Below are 20,099 nucleotides of genomic sequence, written 5' to 3' on the forward strand. Positions count from 1 at the left end.
TGAATACGATGCAATAAACAGGGGCGGTTCTAGGGGCGGGTCCACAGGGGCCCGGGCCCCATCTGAAATCTCATTGGCCCCTGACTGGCCCCTGTACCGTCAATCATCAATAAGTGTCAAACTTGTTGAGAATGACGATCAGAGATGCAATTCCATTCCCAAACAACTGGTGGCAGTAATGCACCTATTAAGCTTGAAAGCTAAAGCACACAGTGAACTGTAAAAGAAAGAATACATTTGGCGTGAAGAACCGTGAAGAACCGATGGCAGCGTTTCATCCTCCACAGAAGTTTCTTGGTGAGTCACAAATCTCAGTATGTTGGTTATCATCATTATGTGAAAGGGACGTTTATTTGTTGCTGTCACAATATGTTAAGTTTGTCAATTAAATTACGAAGCAGCAGCAAGCTTGCAGTGAACTGTTAACTGACTTAGGCCTAGTCAGTGAACTGTTAACATTAACTTAACGTTAGGTTACTTGAGTTTAGGTTTGATTGTTTGTTAGCATGCTGATAGATTTTATGTATGGAAAGGTAATGTATGAAGTGTTTGAAATGGTGTTATATGAAATGCAGAGAAATGGACATCCTGTTTGTTTGGGGTCCGAAATTAATAATAGGCTATTACATGCGCTAGTGCGCCTTACCAAATGTAAATAACGTTCGATTTTTTTTTGCTTGAGGAAAAAGTTTGGCAGCTGCTAACATGAACATGAGAATACATGCCTAATAGCTAACGTTACGTTTTTGTAGTTAATGTGAGCTATCATTGTATAAAGTTATTAACCACTATTCTGAGTTTATTTGATTCATGGGCTTCGCATGAATTCTGTCTCAAAGTGTTAGGACAAGGAGAGTTTCATTGAGATAAATTGGTTACATTTTCTACTCTATTCACTCAAGCTTTATATGATTTTAATAATATAAAAATAATAACTGGTTTTACAGTTGCCAGACAACATGCTGAATACAAGCATGGATTTTGTGAAACACGCATTTGTGTTTCACCTACAGACTGGGATGGCGCAGGAGCTGGTGACTTCAACCCACAGTCTTCAGAACCACCAGTCACCAAGCATAGCTGCTCCTAATGGTATGATGCTATTTCCTATTGCCACTACAGTGAACATATTTTGTCATTCATTTTAGAAACGCCAGGTTGACAGTGGGTTATGAAAGTTAATAACAATTAAGTTACTCAAACTTGTTTCATTTTCTTCTCTCCAGACATTTCCCATTCTAGAGCAGATGGTTCTGTGCAACCTCTCTTAAACTGGTATTCCGCAAGATGCAGCACGGAAATAGGAAGAGGCCACTCAATGACTTCTGATACAAAGACTTCAAATGGTAGGAATATTCCATCTTTAGTGTTTTGCTACCCCTTCCGTAATTTTCGCTTTCAAATGACCCATCGTCAGTCTTCAAATCAGAATCAGGCTTTTCTAACTGGAAGCAAGACGGTGGCTTCAAAGACCATTCCAAAATATAGCCGCAAGCGGCAATGGCGGGCCCGAGCACCTGCGGGCCGCAACCCGTGACATGTCGGAATCCAACAAAGCACCGACGTGGTGCTTTTGTAAAATGTACATATTTGATGCGTGTGCTATTTGTTTTTGTATTTAATTTTCTGCAACATGTACTTGCTTAGCTAGGTGGGGGCGCAATGCAAGGCAGGCCCATTGGGTGTCATCATAATCATAATATATATTAACCTGAGAAATTTCAGACCATTCATTTTAAGCAAAGAACATTTCTGATACACTTTTTGATTGGCCAGATGGTGGCGCTATGATAGGCATGGAAATTACACATGTGAATATCATCACAATAAGGATATCCACATTTTTTGTAAACTTTCAGATCAATCACTTAAGGCATTAAGTCCATTTTCTGGCACATTTCCTGCTTGACCAGGTGGTGGCGCTATGCCAGGCAGGCCCATTGGGTGTCTGGATATCATCATAATTATAATATCTATTAACATGAGAAGTTTCAGACCATTTATTCAAAGCATAGAGCATTTCTGGCACATTTCCTGCTTGGCCAGATGGTGGCGCTATGCTAGGCCTGTGAATTACGAATGTGAATATCATCACAATAATGATATCTGATATTTTATAAAGTTTCAGATCAATCACTTAAGGCATTGTCCATTTCTGGCACATTTCCTACTTGACCAGGTGGTGGCGCTATGCCAGGCAGGCCCATTGGGTGTCTGGATATCATCATAATCATGATATCTATTAACCTGAGAAGTTTCAGACCATTCATTCAATGCACTGTGATTTATGACACATTTCCTGTTTATGTGGTGAGATATTAAAATCATATCAAATATATTACAACATTCCAAAATCCATTCACAATTTAACATCAGCGACATCTTGGCATAATGTTTGCCAAATTTCAAATGAATCTGACAAACCGTCTAGGAGGAGTATGTTCAAATTGATCATGTGACATCAGTATAATTGTCATTCTTTCTGTTGCCAGTTGGTGGCGCTTTGCCAAACATGCATTATGGGCATGTGAATATTATCATTAACATGGTCTTCAATGACCTGTGAAATTTAAAACATTTCAAGCCATGCATGGTGAATTATGACACATTTATTGTTTATGTGGAAGGGTATTAAAATTAATAATTTCGCCATTTCGTCAAATTACAACATATCAAAAAAAAACGTCACAATTTACAATCAGGAACATCTCGGCCTCATGTATACCAACTTTGACATGAATCGGATCAACCGTCTAGGAGGAGTACGTTAAAATTGATCATGTCCACAACGCACAAAATCTCAATTACCTCACTTCCTGTGGGCGTGGCTAATGGCATGTTAATACAAAAGTTGTTTGTTTTTGGGAGTTACATACACCCACCAAATTTGGTGTGTGTATCTAAAACTATATGCCAACCACAAGTCACAGTGACATAAGGGGGCGCTAGCGAGTCTCTGGGCCATACCCGGGGCCAAGCTTTTTTACCTAGCTGCTTTGTGTGACACCTGATTTGTGTGCCAAATTTCAAGACTTTTCGATTATGTTAACCACCTCAAAATATTTGCCAACCACGGGATCAGTCACCTAAGGGGGCGCTAGCGAGTCCCTGGGCCACGCCCAGGGTCAAGCTCTTGTACCTAACTGCGATGCGTGACACCTGACGTTTGTGCCAAATTTCAAGAGTTTTCGACCATGTTAACCACCTCAAAAACAGGAAAGCAAAAAAGTAGAATAACAATAATAAATATAGCCGCAAGCGGCAATGGCGGGCCCGAGCACCTGCGGGCCGCAACCCGTGACATGTCGGAATCCAACAAAGCACCGACGTGGTGCGTTTGTGAAATGTACATATTTAATGCTTGTGCTAGTTGTTTTTGTATTTTATTTTCTGCCACATTTACTCGCTTGGCCAGGTGGGGGCGTAATGCAAGGCAGGCCCATTGGGTGTCATCATAATCATAATATATATTAACCTGATAAATTTCAGACCATTTATTTTAAGCAAAGAACATTTCTGATACACTTTTTGGTTGGCCAAATGGTGGCGCTATGTTAGGCATTGAAATTACACATGTGAATATCATCACAATAATGATATCCAAAATGTTTGTACACTTTCAGATCAAGCACTTAAGGCATTGTCCATTTCTGGCACATTTCCTGCTTGACCAGGTGGTGGCGCTATGCCAGGCAGGGCCATTGGGTGTCTGGATATCATCATAATCATAATATCTATTAACCTGAGAAGTTTCAGACCATTTATTCAAAGCATAGAGCATTTCTGGCACATTTCCTGCTTGGCCAGAGGGTGGCGCTATGCTAGGCCTGTGAATTACACATGTGAATATCATCACAATAATGATATCCAATATTTTATAAAGTTTCAGATCAATCACTTAAGGCATTTTCCATTTCTGGCACATTTCCTGCTTGGCCAGGTGGTGGCGCTATGCCAGGCAGGCCCATTGGGTGTCTGGATATCATCATAATCATGATATCTATTAACCTGAGAAGTTTCAGACCATTCATTCAATGCACTGTGATTTGAGACACATTTCCTGTTTATGTGGTGAGATATTAAAATCATATCAAATATATTACAACATTCAAAAATCCTTTCACAATTTAACATCAGCGACATGTTGGCATAATGTTTGCCAAATTTCAAATGAATCTGACAAACCGTCTAGGAGGAGTATGTTAAAATTGATCATCTGAAGTCAGTGTAATTGTCATTCTTTCTGTTGCCAGTTGGTGGCGCTATAGCAAACATGCGTTATGGGCATGTGAATATTATCATTAACATGGTATTCAATGACCTGTTAAATTTTAAACATTTCAAGCCATGCACGATGAATTATGACACATTTACTGTTTGTGTGGAAGGGTATTAAAATTCATAATTTCGCCATTTCGTCAAATTACAACATATCAAAAAAAGGCTTCACAATTTAGAATCAGGAACATCTCGACGTCACGTATACCAACTTTGACATGATTCGGATCAACCGTCTAGGAGGAGTACGTTAAAATTGATCATGTCCACAACGCACAAATTCTCAATTACCTCACTTCCTGTGGGCGTGGCTAATGGCATGTTAATACAAAAGTTGTTTGTTTTTGGGAGTTACATACACCCACCAAATTTGGTGTGTGTATCTAAAACTATATGCCAACCACAAGTCACAGTGACGTAAGGGGGCGCTATGGAGTTCCTGGGCAACGCCCGGTGCCAAGCTTTTATCCCTGTCTATTCACTGTATCACTTGATGTGTGTGCCAAATTTCATGCGTTTTCACCCATGGGAAGCACCTCTTTTGGCATCACGATTCATCACATATTTCATCACATATTAGTCTGCACAAAATCCCAAATACCTCACTTCCTGTTGGGCGTGGCTAATGCATTGTACATACGAAAGTCGTTCATCTTGGGGAGATACAGACACCTACCAAATTTGGTGTGTGTAGCTGAAAGTATATGCCCACCACGGGATCAGTCATCTAAGGGGGCGTAAGGGGGCGCTAGCGAGTCTCTGGGCCATACCCGGGGCCAAACTTTTTTACCTAGCTGCTTTGTGTGACACTTGATGTGTGTGCCAAATTTCAAGACTTTTCGATTATGTTAACCACCTCAAAATATTTGCCAACCACGGGATCAGTCACCTAAGGGGGCGCTAGCGAGTCCCTGGGCCACGCCCGGGATCAAGCTCTTGTACCTAACTGCGTTGCGTGACACCTGACACGTGTGCCAAATTTCAAGAGTTTTCAACCATGTTAACCACCTCAAAAACAGGAAAGCAAAAAAGTGGAATAACAATAATAAATATAGCCGCAAGCGGCAATGGCGGGCCCGAGCACCTGCGGGCCGCAACCCGTGACATGTCGGAATCCAACAAAGCCCCGACGTGGTGCGTGTGTGAAATGTACATATTTGATGCGTGGGCTATTTGCTTTTGTATTTTATTTTCTGCCACATTTACTCGCTTGGCCAGGTGGGGGCGTAATGCAAGGCAGGCCCATTGGGTGTCATCATAATCATAATATATATTAACCTGAGAAATTTCAGACCATTCATTTTAAGCAAAAAACATTTCTGATACACTTTTTGGTTGGCCAGATGGTGGCGCTATGTTAGGCATTGAAATTACACATGTGAATATCATCACAATAATGATATCCAAAATGTTTGTACACTTTCAGATCAATCACTTAAGGCATTGTCCATTTCTTGCACATTTCCTGCTTGACCAGGTGGTGGCGCTATGCCAGGCAGGCCCATTGGGTGTCTGGATATCATCATAATCATAATATCTATTAACCTGAGAAGTTTCAGACCATTTATTCAAAGCATAGAGCATTTCTGGCACATTTCCTGCTTGGCCAGAAGGTGGCGCTATGCTAGGCCTGTGAATTACGCATGTGAATATCATCACAATAATGATATCCAATATTTTATAAAGTTTCAGATCAATCACTTAAGGCATTTTCCATTTCTGGCACATTTCCTGCTTGGCCAGGTGGTGGCGCTATGCCAGGCAGGCCCATTTGGTGTCTGGATATCATCATAATCATGATATCTATTAACCTGAGAAGTTTCAGACCATTCATTCAATGCACTGTGATTTATGACACATTTCCTGTTTATGTGGTGAGATATTAAAATCATATCAAATATATTACAACATTCAAAAATACCTTCACAATTTAACATCAGCGACATCTTGGCATAATGTTTGCCAAATTTCAAATGAATCTGACAAACCGTCTAGGAGGAGTATGTTCAAATTGATCATATGACATCAGTATAATTGTCATTCTTTCTGTTGCCAGTTGGTGGCGCTATGCCAAACATGCATTATGGGCATGTGAATATTATCATTAACATGGTCTTCCATGACCTGTGAAATTTAAAACATTTCAAGCCATGCATGGTTAATTATGACACATTTATTGTTTATGTGAAAGGGTATTAAAATTAATAATTTCGCCATTTTGTCAAATTACAACATATCAAAAAAACGCTTCACAATTTATCATCAGGAACATCTCGGCGTCATGTATACCAACTTTGACATGAGTTGGATCAACCGTCTAGGAGGAGTACGTTAAAATTGATCATATCCACAACGCACAAAATCTCAATTACCTCACTTCCTGTGGGCGTGGCTAATGGCATGTTAATACAAAAGTTGTTTGTTTTTGGGAGTTACATACACCTACCAAATTTGGTGTGTGTATCTAAAACTATATGCCAACCACAAGTCACAGTGACGTAAGGGGGCGCTATGGAGTTCCTGGGCAACGCCCGGTGCCAAGCTTTTATCCCTGTCTATTCACTGTACCACGTGATGTGTGTGCTAAATTTCATGCGTTTTCGACCATGTTAACCACCTCAAAATATATGCCAACCACGGGATCAGTCACCTAAGGGGGCGCTAGCGAGTCTCTGGGCCACACCCGAGGTCAAGCTCTTGTACCTAACTGCGTTGCGTGACACCTGACGTGTGTGCCAAATTTCAAGAATTTTCGACCATGTTAACCACCTCAAAAACAGGAAAGCAAAAAAGTGGAATAACAATAATAATAATAATAATAATCCTTACAAAAACAATAGGGCCTTGCGCCCTTCGGTGCTCGGGCCCTAATAATAATAATAATAATAGTGAAAAATAATAATCCTTACAAAAACAATAGGGCCTTGCGCCCTTCGGTGCTCGGGCCCTAATAATAATAATAATCCTTACAAAAACAATAGGGCCTTGCGCCCTTCGGGTGCTCGGGCCCTAAATATAGCCGCAAGCGGCGATGGCGGGCCCGAGCACCTGCGGGCCGCAACCCGTGACATGTCGGAATCCAACAAAGCACCGACGTGGTGCGTTTGTGAAATGTACATATTTGATGCGTGTGCTATTTGTTTTTGTATTTTATTTTCTGCCACATTTACTCGCTTGGCCAGGTGGGGGCGTAATGCAAGTCAGGCCCATTGGGTGTCATCATAATCATAATATATATTAACCTGAGAAATTTCAGACCATTCATTTTAAGCAAAGAACATTTCTGATACACTTTTTGGTTGGCCAGATGGTGGCGCTATGTTAGGCATGAAAATTACACATGTGAATATCATCACAATAATGATATCCAAAATGTTTGTAAACTTTCAGATCAATCACTTAAGGCATTGTCCATTTCTGGCACATTTACTGCTTGACCAGGTGGTGGCGCTATGCCAGGCAGGCCCATTGGGTGTCTGGATATCATCATAATCATAATATCTATTAACCTGAAAAGTTTCAGACCATTTATTCAAAGCATAGAGCATTTCTGGCACATTTCCTGCTTGGCCAGAAGGTGGCGCTATGCTAGGCCTGTGAATTATGCATGTGAATATCATCACAATAATGATATCCAATATTTTATAAAGTTTCAGATCAATCACTTAAGGCATTGTCCATTTCTGGCACATTTCCTGCTTGGCCAGGTGGTGGCGCTATGCCAGGCAGGCCCATTGGGTGTCTGGATATCATCATAATCATGATATCTATTAACCTGAGAAGTTTCAGTCCATTCATTCAATGCACTGTGATTTATGACACATTTCCTGTTTATGTGGTGAGATATTAAAATCATATCAAATATATTACAACATTCAAAAATCCATTCACAATTTAACATCAGCGACATCTTGGCATAATGTTTGCCAAATTTCAAATGAATCTGACAAACCGTCTAGGAGGAGTATGTTCAAATTGATCATGTGACATCAGTATAATTGTCATTCTTTCTGTTGCCAGTTGGTGGCGCTATGCCAAACATGCATTATGGGCATGTGAATGTTATCATTAACATGGTCTTCAATGACCTGTAAAATTTAAAACATTTCAAGCCATGCATGGTGAATTATGACACATTTATTTTTTATGTGGAAGGGTATTAAAATTAATAATTTCGCCATTTCGTCAAATTACAACATATCAAAAAAAGGCTTCACAATTTATAATCAGGAACATCTCGGCGTCATGTATACCAACTTTGACATGAATCGGATCAACCGTCTAGGAGGAGTACGTTAAAATTGATCATATCCACAATGCACAAAATCTCAATGACCTCACTTCCTGTGGGCGTGGCTAATGGCATGTTAATACAAAAGTTGTTTGTTTTTGGGAGTTACATACACCCACCAAATTTGGTGTGTGTATCTAAATTTATATGCCAACCACAATTCACTGTGACGTAAGGGGGCGCTATGGAGTTCCTGGGCAACGCCCGGTGCCAAGCTTTTATCCCTGTCTATTCACTGTACCACTTGATGTGTGTGCTAAATTTCATGCGTTTTCGACTATGTTAACCACCTCAAAATATTTGCCAACCACGGGATCAGTCACCTAAGGGGGCGCTAGCGAGTCCCTGGGCCACGCCCGGGGTCAAGCTCTTGTACCTAACTGCGATGCATGACACCTGACGTGTGTGCCAAATTTCAATAGGTTTCGACCATGTTAACCACCTCAAAAACAGGAAAGCAAAAAAGTGGAATAACAATAATAATAATAATAATAATAATAATAATAATAATAATAATAATCCTTACAAAAACAATAGGGCCTTGCGCCCTTCGGTGCTCGGGCCCTAAATATAGCCGCAAGCGGCAATGGCGGGCCCGAGCACCTGCGGGCCGCAACCCGTGACATGTCGGAATCCAACAAAGCACCGACGTGGTGCGTTTGTGAAATGTACATATTTATAGCGTGTGCTAGTTGTTTTTGTATTTTATTTTCTGCCACATTTACTCGCTTGGCCAGGTGGGGGCGTAATGCAAGGCAGGCCCATTGGGTGTCATCATAATCATAATATATATTAACCTGAGAAATTTCAGACCATTCATTTTAAGCAAAGAACATTTCTGATACACTTTTTGGTTGGCCAGATGGTGGCGCTATGTTAGGCATGAAAATTACACATGTGAATATCATCACAATAATGATATCCAAATTGTTTGTAAACTTTCAGATCAATCACTTAAGGCATTGTCCATTTCTGGCACATTTACTGCTTGACCAGGTGGTGGCACTATGCCAGGCAGGCCCATTGGGTGTCTGGATATCATCATAATCATAATATCTATTAACCTGAAAAGTTTCAGACCATTTATTCAAAGCCTAGAGCATTTCTGGCACATTTCCTGCTTGGCCAGAAGGTGGTGCTATGCTAGCCCTGTGAATTACACATGTGAATATCATCACAATAATGATATCCAATATTTTATAAAGTTTCAGATCAATCACTTAAGGCATTGTCCATTTCTGGCACATTTCCTGCTTGGCCAGGTGGTGGCGCTATGCCAGGCAGGCCCATTGGGTGTCTGGATATCATCATAATCATGATATCTATTAACCTGAGAAGTTTCAGACCATTCATTCAATGCACTGTGATTTATGACACATTTCCTGTTTATGTGGTGAGATATTAAAATCATATCAAATATATTACAACATTCAAAAATTCATTCACAATTTAACATCAGCGACATCTTGGCATAATGTTTGCCAAATTTCAAATTAATCTGACAAACCGTCTAGGAGGAGTATGTTCAAATTGATCATGTGACATCAGTATAATTGTCATTCTTTCTGTTGCCAGTTGGTGGCGCTATGCCAAACATGCATTATGGGCATGTGAATATTATCATTAACATGGTCTTCCATGACCTGTGAAATTTAAAACATTTCAAGCCATGCATGGTTAATTATGACACATTTATTGTTTATGTGAAAGGGTATTAAAATTAATAATTTCGCCATTTTGTCAAATTACAACATATCAAAAAAACGCTTCACAATTTATCATCAGGAACATCTCGGCGTCATGTATACCAACTTTGACATGAGTTGGATCAACCGTCTAGGAGGAGTACGTTAAAATTGATCATATCCACAACGCACAAAATCTCAATTACCTCACTTCCTGTGGGCGTGGCTAATGGCATGTTAATACAAAAGTTGTTTGTTTTTGGGAGTTACATACACCTACCAAATTTGGTGTGTGTATCTAAAACTATATGCCAACCACAAGTCACAGTGACGTAAGGGGGCGCTATGGAGTTCCTGGGCAACGCCCGGTGCCAAGCTTTTATCCCTGTCTATTCACTGTACCACGTGATGTGTGTGCTAAATTTCATGCGTTTTCGACCATGTTAACCACCTCAAAATATATGCCAACCACGGGATCAGTCACCTAAGGGGGCGCTAGCGAGTCTCTGGGCCACACCCGAGGTCAAGCTCTTGTACCTAACTGCGTTGCGTGACACCTGACGTGTGTGCCAAATTTCAAGAATTTTCGACCATGTTAACCACCTCAAAAACAGGAAAGCAAAAAAGTGGAATAACAATAATAATAATAATAATAATCCTTACAAAAACAATAGGGCCTTGCGCCCTTCGGTGCTCGGGCCCTAATAATAATAATAATAATAGTGAAAAATAATAATCCTTACAAAAACAATAGGGCCTTGCGCCCTTCGGTGCTCGGGCCCTAATAATAATAATAATCCTTACAAAAACAATAGGGCCTTGCGCCCTTCGGGTGCTCGGGCCCTAAATATAGCCGCAAGCGGCGATGGCGGGCCCGAGCACCTGCGGGCCGCAACCCGTGACATGTCGGAATCCAACAAAGCACCGACGTGGTGCGTTTGTGAAATGTACATATTTGATGCGTGTGCTATTTGTTTTTGTATTTTATTTTCTGCCACATTTACTCGCTTGGCCAGGTGGGGGCGTAATGCAAGTCAGGCCCATTGGGTGTCATCATAATCATAATATATATTAACCTGAGAAATTTCAGACCATTCATTTTAAGCAAAGAACATTTCTGATACACTTTTTGGTTGGCCAGATGGTGGCGCTATGTTAGGCATGAAAATTACACATGTGAATATCATCACAATAATGATATCCAAAATGTTTGTAAACTTTCAGATCAATCACTTAAGGCATTGTCCATTTCTGGCACATTTACTGCTTGACCAGGTGGTGGCGCTATGCCAGGCAGGCCCATTGGGTGTCTGGATATCATCATAATCATAATATCTATTAACCTGAAAAGTTTCAGACCATTTATTCAAAGCATAGAGCATTTCTGGCACATTTCCTGCTTGGCCAGAAGGTGGCGCTATGCTAGGCCTGTGAATTATGCATGTGAATATCATCACAATAATGATATCCAATATTTTATAAAGTTTCAGATCAATCACTTAAGGCATTGTCCATTTCTGGCACATTTCCTGCTTGGCCAGGTGGTGGCGCTATGCCAGGCAGGCCCATTGGGTGTCTGGATATCATCATAATCATGATATCTATTAACCTGAGAAGTTTCAGTCCATTCATTCAATGCACTGTGATTTATGACACATTTCCTGTTTATGTGGTGAGATATTAAAATCATATCAAATATATTACAACATTCAAAAATCCATTCACAATTTAACATCAGCGACATCTTGGCATAATGTTTGCCAAATTTCAAATGAATCTGACAAACCGTCTAGGAGGAGTATGTTCAAATTGATCATGTGACATCAGTATAATTGTCATTCTTTCTGTTGCCAGTTGGTGGCGCTATGCCAAACATGCATTATGGGCATGTGAATGTTATCATTAACATGGTCTTCAATGACCTGTAAAATTTAAAACATTTCAAGCCATGCATGGTGAATTATGACACATTTATTTTTTATGTGGAAGGGTATTAAAATTAATAATTTCGCCATTTCGTCAAATTACAACATATCAAAAAAAGGCTTCACAATTTATAATCAGGAACATCTCGGCGTCATGTATACCAACTTTGACATGAATCGGATCAACCGTCTAGGAGGAGTACGTTAAAATTGATCATATCCACAATGCACAAAATCTCAATGACCTCACTTCCTGTGGGCGTGGCTAATGGCATGTTAATACAAAAGTTGTTTGTTTTTGGGAGTTACATACACCCACCAAATTTGGTGTGTGTATCTAAATTTATATGCCAACCACAATTCACTGTGACGTAAGGGGGCGCTATGGAGTTCCTGGGCAACGCCCGGTGCCAAGCTTTTATCCCTGTCTATTCACTGTACCACTTGATGTGTGTGCTAAATTTCATGCGTTTTCGACTATGTTAACCACCTCAAAATATTTGCCAACCACGGGATCAGTCACCTAAGGGGGCGCTAGCGAGTCCCTGGGCCACGCCCGGGGTCAAGCTCTTGTACCTAACTGCGATGCATGACACCTGACGTGTGTGCCAAATTTCAATAGGTTTCGACCATGTTAACCACCTCAAAAACAGGAAAGCAAAAAAGTGGAATAACAATAATAATAATAATAATAATAATAATAATAATAATAATAATAATCCTTACAAAAACAATAGGGCCTTGCGCCCTTCGGTGCTCGGGCCCTAAATATAGCCGCAAGCGGCAATGGCGGGCCCGAGCACCTGCGGGCCGCAACCCGTGACATGTCGGAATCCAACAAAGCACCGACGTGGTGCGTTTGTGAAATGTACATATTTATAGCGTGTGCTAGTTGTTTTTGTATTTTATTTTCTGCCACATTTACTCGCTTGGCCAGGTGGGGGCGTAATGCAAGGCAGGCCCATTGGGTGTCATCATAATCATAATATATATTAACCTGAGAAATTTCAGACCATTCATTTTAAGCAAAGAACATTTCTGATACACTTTTTGGTTGGCCAGATGGTGGCGCTATGTTAGGCATGAAAATTACACATGTGAATATCATCACAATAATGATATCCAAATTGTTTGTAAACTTTCAGATCAATCACTTAAGGCATTGTCCATTTCTGGCACATTTACTGCTTGACCAGGTGGTGGCACTATGCCAGGCAGGCCCATTGGGTGTCTGGATATCATCATAATCATAATATCTATTAACCTGAAAAGTTTCAGACCATTTATTCAAAGCCTAGAGCATTTCTGGCACATTTCCTGCTTGGCCAGAAGGTGGTGCTATGCTAGCCCTGTGAATTACACATGTGAATATCATCACAATAATGATATCCAATATTTTATAAAGTTTCAGATCAATCACTTAAGGCATTGTCCATTTCTGGCACATTTCCTGCTTGGCCAGGTGGTGGCGCTATGCCAGGCAGGCCCATTGGGTGTCTGGATATCATCATAATCATGATATCTATTAACCTGAGAAGTTTCAGACCATTCATTCAATGCACTGTGATTTATGACACATTTCCTGTTTATGTGGTGAGATATTAAAATCATATCAAATATATTACAACATTCAAAAATTCATTCACAATTTAACATCAGCGACATCTTGGCATAATGTTTGCCAAATTTCAAATTAATCTGACAAACCGTCTAGGAGGAGTATGTTCAAATTGATCATGTGACATCAGTATAATTGTCATTCTTTCTGTTGCCAGTTGGTGGCGCTATGCCAAACATGCATTATGGGCATGTGAATATTATCATTAACATGGTCTTCAATGACCTGTGAAATTTAAAACATTTCAAACCATGCATGGTGAATTATGACACATTTATTGTTTATGTGGAAAGGTATTAAAATTAATAATTTCGCCATTTCGTCAAATTACAACATATCAAAAAAAAACTTCACAATTTATAATCAGGAACATCTCGGCATCATGTATACCAACTTTGACATGAATCGGATCAACCGTCTAGGAGGAGTACGTTAAAATTGATCATGTCCACAACGCACAAAATCTCAATTACCTCACTTCCTGTGGGCGTGGCTAATGGCATGTTAATACAAAAGTTGGTTGTTTTTGGGAGTTACATACACCCACCAAATTTGGTGTGTGTATCTAAAACTATATGCCAACCACAAGTCACTGTGACGTAAGGGGGCGCTATGGAGTTCCTGGGCAACGCCCGGTGCCAAGCTTTTATCCCTGTCTATTCACTGTACCACTTGATGTGTGTGCTAAATTTCATGCGTTTTCGACCATGTTAACCACCTCAAAATATATGCCAACCACGGGATCAGTCACCTAAGGGGGCGCTAGCGAGTCTCTGGGCCACACCCGAGGTCAAGCTCTTGTACCTAACTGCGTTGCGTGACACCTGACGTGTGTGCCAAATTTCAAGAATTTTCGACCATGTTAACCACCTCAAAAACAGGAAAGCAAAAAAGTGAAATAACAATAATAAATATAGCCGCAAGCGGCAATGGCGGGCCCGAGCACCTGCGGGCCGCAACCCGTGACATGTCGGAATCCAACAAAGCACCGACGTGGTGCGTTTGTGAAATGTACATATTTAATGCTTGTGCTAGTTGTTTTTGTATTTTATTTTCTGCCACATTTACTCGCTTGGCCAGGTGGGGGCGTAATGCAAGGCAGGCCCATTGGGTGTCATCATAATCATAATATATATTAACCTGATAAATTTCAGACCATTTATTTTAAGCAAAGAACATTTCTGATACACTTTTTGGTTGGCCAAATGGTGGCGCTATGTTAGGCATTGAAATTACACATGTGAATATCATCACAATAATGATATCCAAAATGTTTGTACACTTTCAGATCAAGCACTTAAGGCATTGTCCATTTCTGGCACATTTCCTGCTTGACCAGGTGGTGGCGCTATGCCAGGCAGGGCCATTGGGTGTCTGGATATCATCATAATCATAATATCTATTAACCTGAGAAGTTTCAGACCATTTATTCAAAGCATAGAGCATTTCTGGCACATTTCCTGCTTGGCCAGAGGGTGGCGCTATGCTAGGCCTGTGAATTACACATGTGAATATCATCACAATAATGATATCCAATATTTTATAAAGTTTCAGATCAATCACTTAAGGCATTTTCCATTTCTGGCACATTTCCTGCTTGGCCAGGTGGTGGCGCTATGCCAGGCAGGCCCATTGGGTGTCTGGATATCATCATAATCATGATATCTATTAACCTGAGAAGTTTCAGACCATTCATTCAATGCACTGTGATTTGAGACACATTTCCTGTTTATGTGGTGAGATATTAAAATCATATCAAATATATTACAACATTCAAAAATCCTTTCACAATTTAACATCAGCGACATGTTGGCATAATGTTTGCCAAATTTCAAATGAATCTGACAAACCGTCTAGGAGGAGTATGTTAAAATTGATCATCTGAAGTCAGTGTAATTGTCATTCTTTCTGTTGCCAGTTGGTGGCGCTATAGCAAACATGCGTTATGGGCATGTGAATATTATCATTAACATGGTATTCAATGACCTGTTAAATTTTAAACATTTCAAGCCATGCACGATGAATTATGACACATTTACTGTTTGTGTGGAAGGGTATTAAAATTCATAATTTCGCCATTTCGTCAAATTACAACATATCAAAAAAAGGCTTCACAATTTAGAATCAGGAACATCTCGACGTCACGTATACCAACTTTGACATGATTCGGATCAACCGTCTAGGAGGAGTACGTTAAAATTGATCATGTCCACAACGCACAAATTCTCAATTACCTCACTTCCTGTGGGCGTGGCTAATGGCATGTTAATACAAAAGTTGTTTGTTTTTGGGAGTTACATACACCCACCAAATTTGGTGTGTGTATCTAAAACTATATGCCAACCACAAGTCACAGTGACGTAAGGGGGCGCTATGGAGTTCCTGGGCAACGCCCGGTGCCAAGCTTTTATCCCTGTCTATTCACTGTATCACTTGATGTGTGTGCCAAATTTCATGCGTTTTCACCCATGGGAAGCACCTCTTTTGGCATCACGATTCATCACATATTTCATCACATATTAGTCTGCACAAAATCCCAAATACCTCACTTCCTGTTGGGCGTGGCTAATGCATTGTACATACGAAAGTCGTTCATCTTGGGGAGATACAGACACCTACCAAATTTGGTGTGTGTAGCTGAAAGTATATGCCCACCACGGGATCAGTCATCTAAGGGGGCGTAAGGGGGCGCTAGCGAGTCTCTGGGCCATACCCGGGGCCAAACTTTTTTACCTAGCTGCTTTGTGTGACACTTGATGTGTGTGCCAAATTTCAAGACTTTTCGATTATGTTAACCACCTCAAAATATTTGCCAACCACGGGATCAGTCACCTAAGGGGGCGCTAGCGAGTCCCTGGGCCACGCCCGGGATCAAGCTCTTGTACCTAACTGCGTTGCGTGACACCTGACACGTGTGCCAAATTTCAAGAGTTTTCAACCATGTTAACCACCTCAAAAACAGGAAAGCAAAAAAGTGGAATAACAATAATAATAATAATAATAATAATAGTGAAAAATAATAATCCTTACAAAAACAATAGGGCCTTGCGCCCTTCGGTGCTCGGGCCCTAATAATAATAATAATCCTTACAAAAACAATAGGGCCTTGCGCCCTTCGGGTGCTCGGGCCCTAAATATAGCCGCAAGCGGCGATGGCGGGCCCGAGCACCTGCGGGCCGCAACCCGTGACATGTCGGAATCCAACAAAGCACCGACGTGGTGCGTTTGTGAAATGTACATATTTGATGCGTGTGCTATTTGTTTTTGTATTTTATTTTCTGCCACATTTACTCGCTTGGCCAGGTGGGGGCGTAATGCAAGGCAGGCCCATTGGGTGTCATCATAATCATAATATATATTAACCTGAGAAATTTCAGACCATTCATTTTAAGCAAAGAACATTTCTGATACACTTTTTGGTTGGCCAGATGGTGGCGCTATGTTAGGCATGAAAATTACACATGTGAATATCATCACAATAATGATATCCAAAATGTTTGTAAACTTTCAGATCAATCACTTAAGGCATTGTCCATTTCTGGCACATTTACTGCTTGACCAGGTGGTGGCGCTATGCCAGGCAGGCCCATTGGGTGTCTGGATATCATCATAATCATAATATCTATTAACCTGAAAAGTTTCAGACCATTTATTCAAAGCATAGAGCATTTCTGGCACATTTCCTGCTTGGCCAGAAGGTGGCGCTATGCTAGGCCTGTGAATTATGCATGTGAATATCATCACAATAATGATATCCAATATTTTATAAAGTTTCAGATCAATCACTTAAGGCATTGTCCATTTCTGGCACATTTCCTGCTTGGCCAGGTGGTGGCGCTATGCCAGGCAGGCCCATTGGGTGTCTGGATATCATCATAATCATGATATCTATTAACCTGAGAAGTTTCAGACCATTCATTCAATGCACTGTGATTTATGACACATTTCCTGTTTATGTGGTGAGATATTAAAATCATATCAAATATATTACAACATTCAAAAATCCATTCACAATTTAACATCAGCGACATCTTGGCATAATGTTTGCCAAATTTCAAATGAATCTGACAAACCGTCTAGGAGGAGTATGTTCAAATTGATCATGTGACATCAGTATAATTGTCATTCTTTCTGTTGCCAGTTGGTGGCGCTATGCCAAACATGCATTATGGGCATGTGAATATTATCATTAACATGGTCTTCAATGACCTGTGAAATTTAAAACATTTCAAACCATGCATGGTGAATTATGACACATTTATTGTTTATGTGGAAAGGTATTAAAATTAATAATTTCGCCATTTCGTCAAATTACAACATATCAAAAAAAAACTTCACAATTTATAATCAGGAACATCTCGGCATCATGTATACCAACTTTGACATGAATCGGATCAACCGTCTAGGAGGAGTACGTTAAAATTGATCATGTCCACAACGCACAAAATCTCAATTACCTCACTTCCTGTGGGCGTGGCTAATGGCATGTTAATACAAAAGTTGGTTGTTTTTGGGAGTTACATACACCCACCAAATTTGGTGTGTGTATCTAAAACTATATGCCAACCACAAGTCACTGTGACGTAAGGGGGCGCTATGGAGTTCCTGGGCAACGCCCGGTGCCAAGCTTTTATCCCTGTCTATTCACTGTACCACTTGATGTGTGTGCTAAATTTCATGCGTTTTCGACCATGTTAACCACCTCAAAATATATGCCAACCACGGGATCAGTCACCTAAGGGGGCGCTAGCGAGTCTCTGGGCCACACCCGAGGTCAAGCTCTTGTACCTAACTGCGTTGCGTGACACCTGACGTGTGTGCCAAATTTCAAGAATTTTCGACCATGTTAACCACCTCAAAAACAGGAAAGCAAAAAAGTGGAATAACAATAATAATAATAATAATAATAATAATCCTTACAAAAACAATAGAGCCTTGCGCCCTTCGGTGCTCGGGCCCTAATAATAATAATAATAATAATAATAATCCTTACAAAAACAATAGGGCCTTGCGCCCTTCGGTGCTCGGGCCCTAATAATAATAATCCTTACAAAAACAATAGGGCCTTGCGCCCTTCGGTGCTCGGGCCCTAAATATAGCCGCAAGCGGCAATGGCGGGCCCGAGCACCTGCGGGCCACAACCCGTGACATGTCAGAATCCAACAAAGCACCGACGTGGTGCGTTTGTGAAATGTACATATTTGATTTGTGTGCTATTTGTTTTTGTATTTTATTTTCTGCCACATTTACTCGTTTGGCCAGGTGGGGGCGTAATGCCAGGCAGGTCTATTGGGTGTCATCATAATCATAATATACATTAACCTGAGAAATTTCAGACCATTCATTTTAAGCAAAGAACATTTCTGATACACTTTTTGGTTGGCCAGATGGTGGCGCTATGTTAGGCATTGAAATTACACATGTGAATATCATCACAATAATGATATCCAAAATGTTTGTACACTTTCAGATCAATCACTTAAGGCATTGTCCATTTCTGGCACATTTCCTGCTTGACCAGGTGGTGGCGCTATGCCAGGCAGGCCCATTGGGTGTCTGGATATCATCATAATCATAATATCTATTAACCTGAGAAGTTTCAGACCATTTATTCAAAGCATAAAGCATTTCTGGCACATTTCCGGCTTGGCCAGAAGGTGGCGCTATGCTAGGCCTGTGAATTACGCATGTGAATATCATCACAATAATGATATCCAATATTTTATAAAGTTTCAGATCAATCACTTAAGGCATTTTCCATTTCTGGCACATTTCCTGCTTGGCCAGGTGGTGGCGCTATGCCAGGCAGGCCCATTTGGTGTCTGGATATCATCATAATCATGATATCTATTAACCTGAGAAGTTTCAGACCATTCATTCAATGCACTGTGATTTATGACACATTTCCTGTTTATGTGGTGAGATATTAAAATCATATCAAATATATTACAACATTCAAAAATACCTTCACAATTTAACATCAGCGACATCTTGGCATAATGTTTGCCAAATTTCAAATGAATCTGACAAACCGTCTAGGAGGAGTATGTTCAAATTGATCATATGACATCAGTATAATTGTCATTCTTTCTGTTGCCAGTTGGTGGCGCTATGCCAAACATGCATTATGGGCATGTGAATATTATCATTAACATGGTCTTCCATGACCTGTGAAATTTAAAACATTTCAAGCCATGCATGGTTAATTATGACACATTTATTGTTTATGTGGAAGGGTATTAAAATTAATAATTTCGCCATTTTGTCAAATTACAACATATCAAAAAAACGCTTCACAATTT

General features: G+C 40.4%; 1 long non-coding RNA gene across 1 annotated transcript; it reads left to right on the plus strand.

Annotated features, from left to right (window-relative positions):
• The first annotated feature begins 254 nt into the window (after positions 1-254).
• On the plus strand, positions 255-1,476 carry LOC143115482 (uncharacterized). The gene is made up of 3 exons (XR_012985110.1): positions 255-297; positions 1,014-1,092; positions 1,227-1,476. It is a non-coding gene; the product is annotated as an uncharacterized LOC143115482 (long non-coding RNA).
• Positions 1,477-20,099: the final 18,623 nt, after the last annotated feature.

This window comes from Alosa pseudoharengus, unplaced genomic scaffold (genome assembly GCF_046254945.1).
Source record: "Alosa pseudoharengus isolate Yale_2024_CS ecotype anadromous, Long Island Sound unplaced genomic scaffold, YU_APseudo_1.1 YU_APseudo_1.1_scf_9, whole genome shotgun sequence".
Lineage (NCBI taxonomy): Eukaryota > Metazoa > Chordata > Actinopteri > Clupeiformes > Clupeidae > Alosa > Alosa pseudoharengus.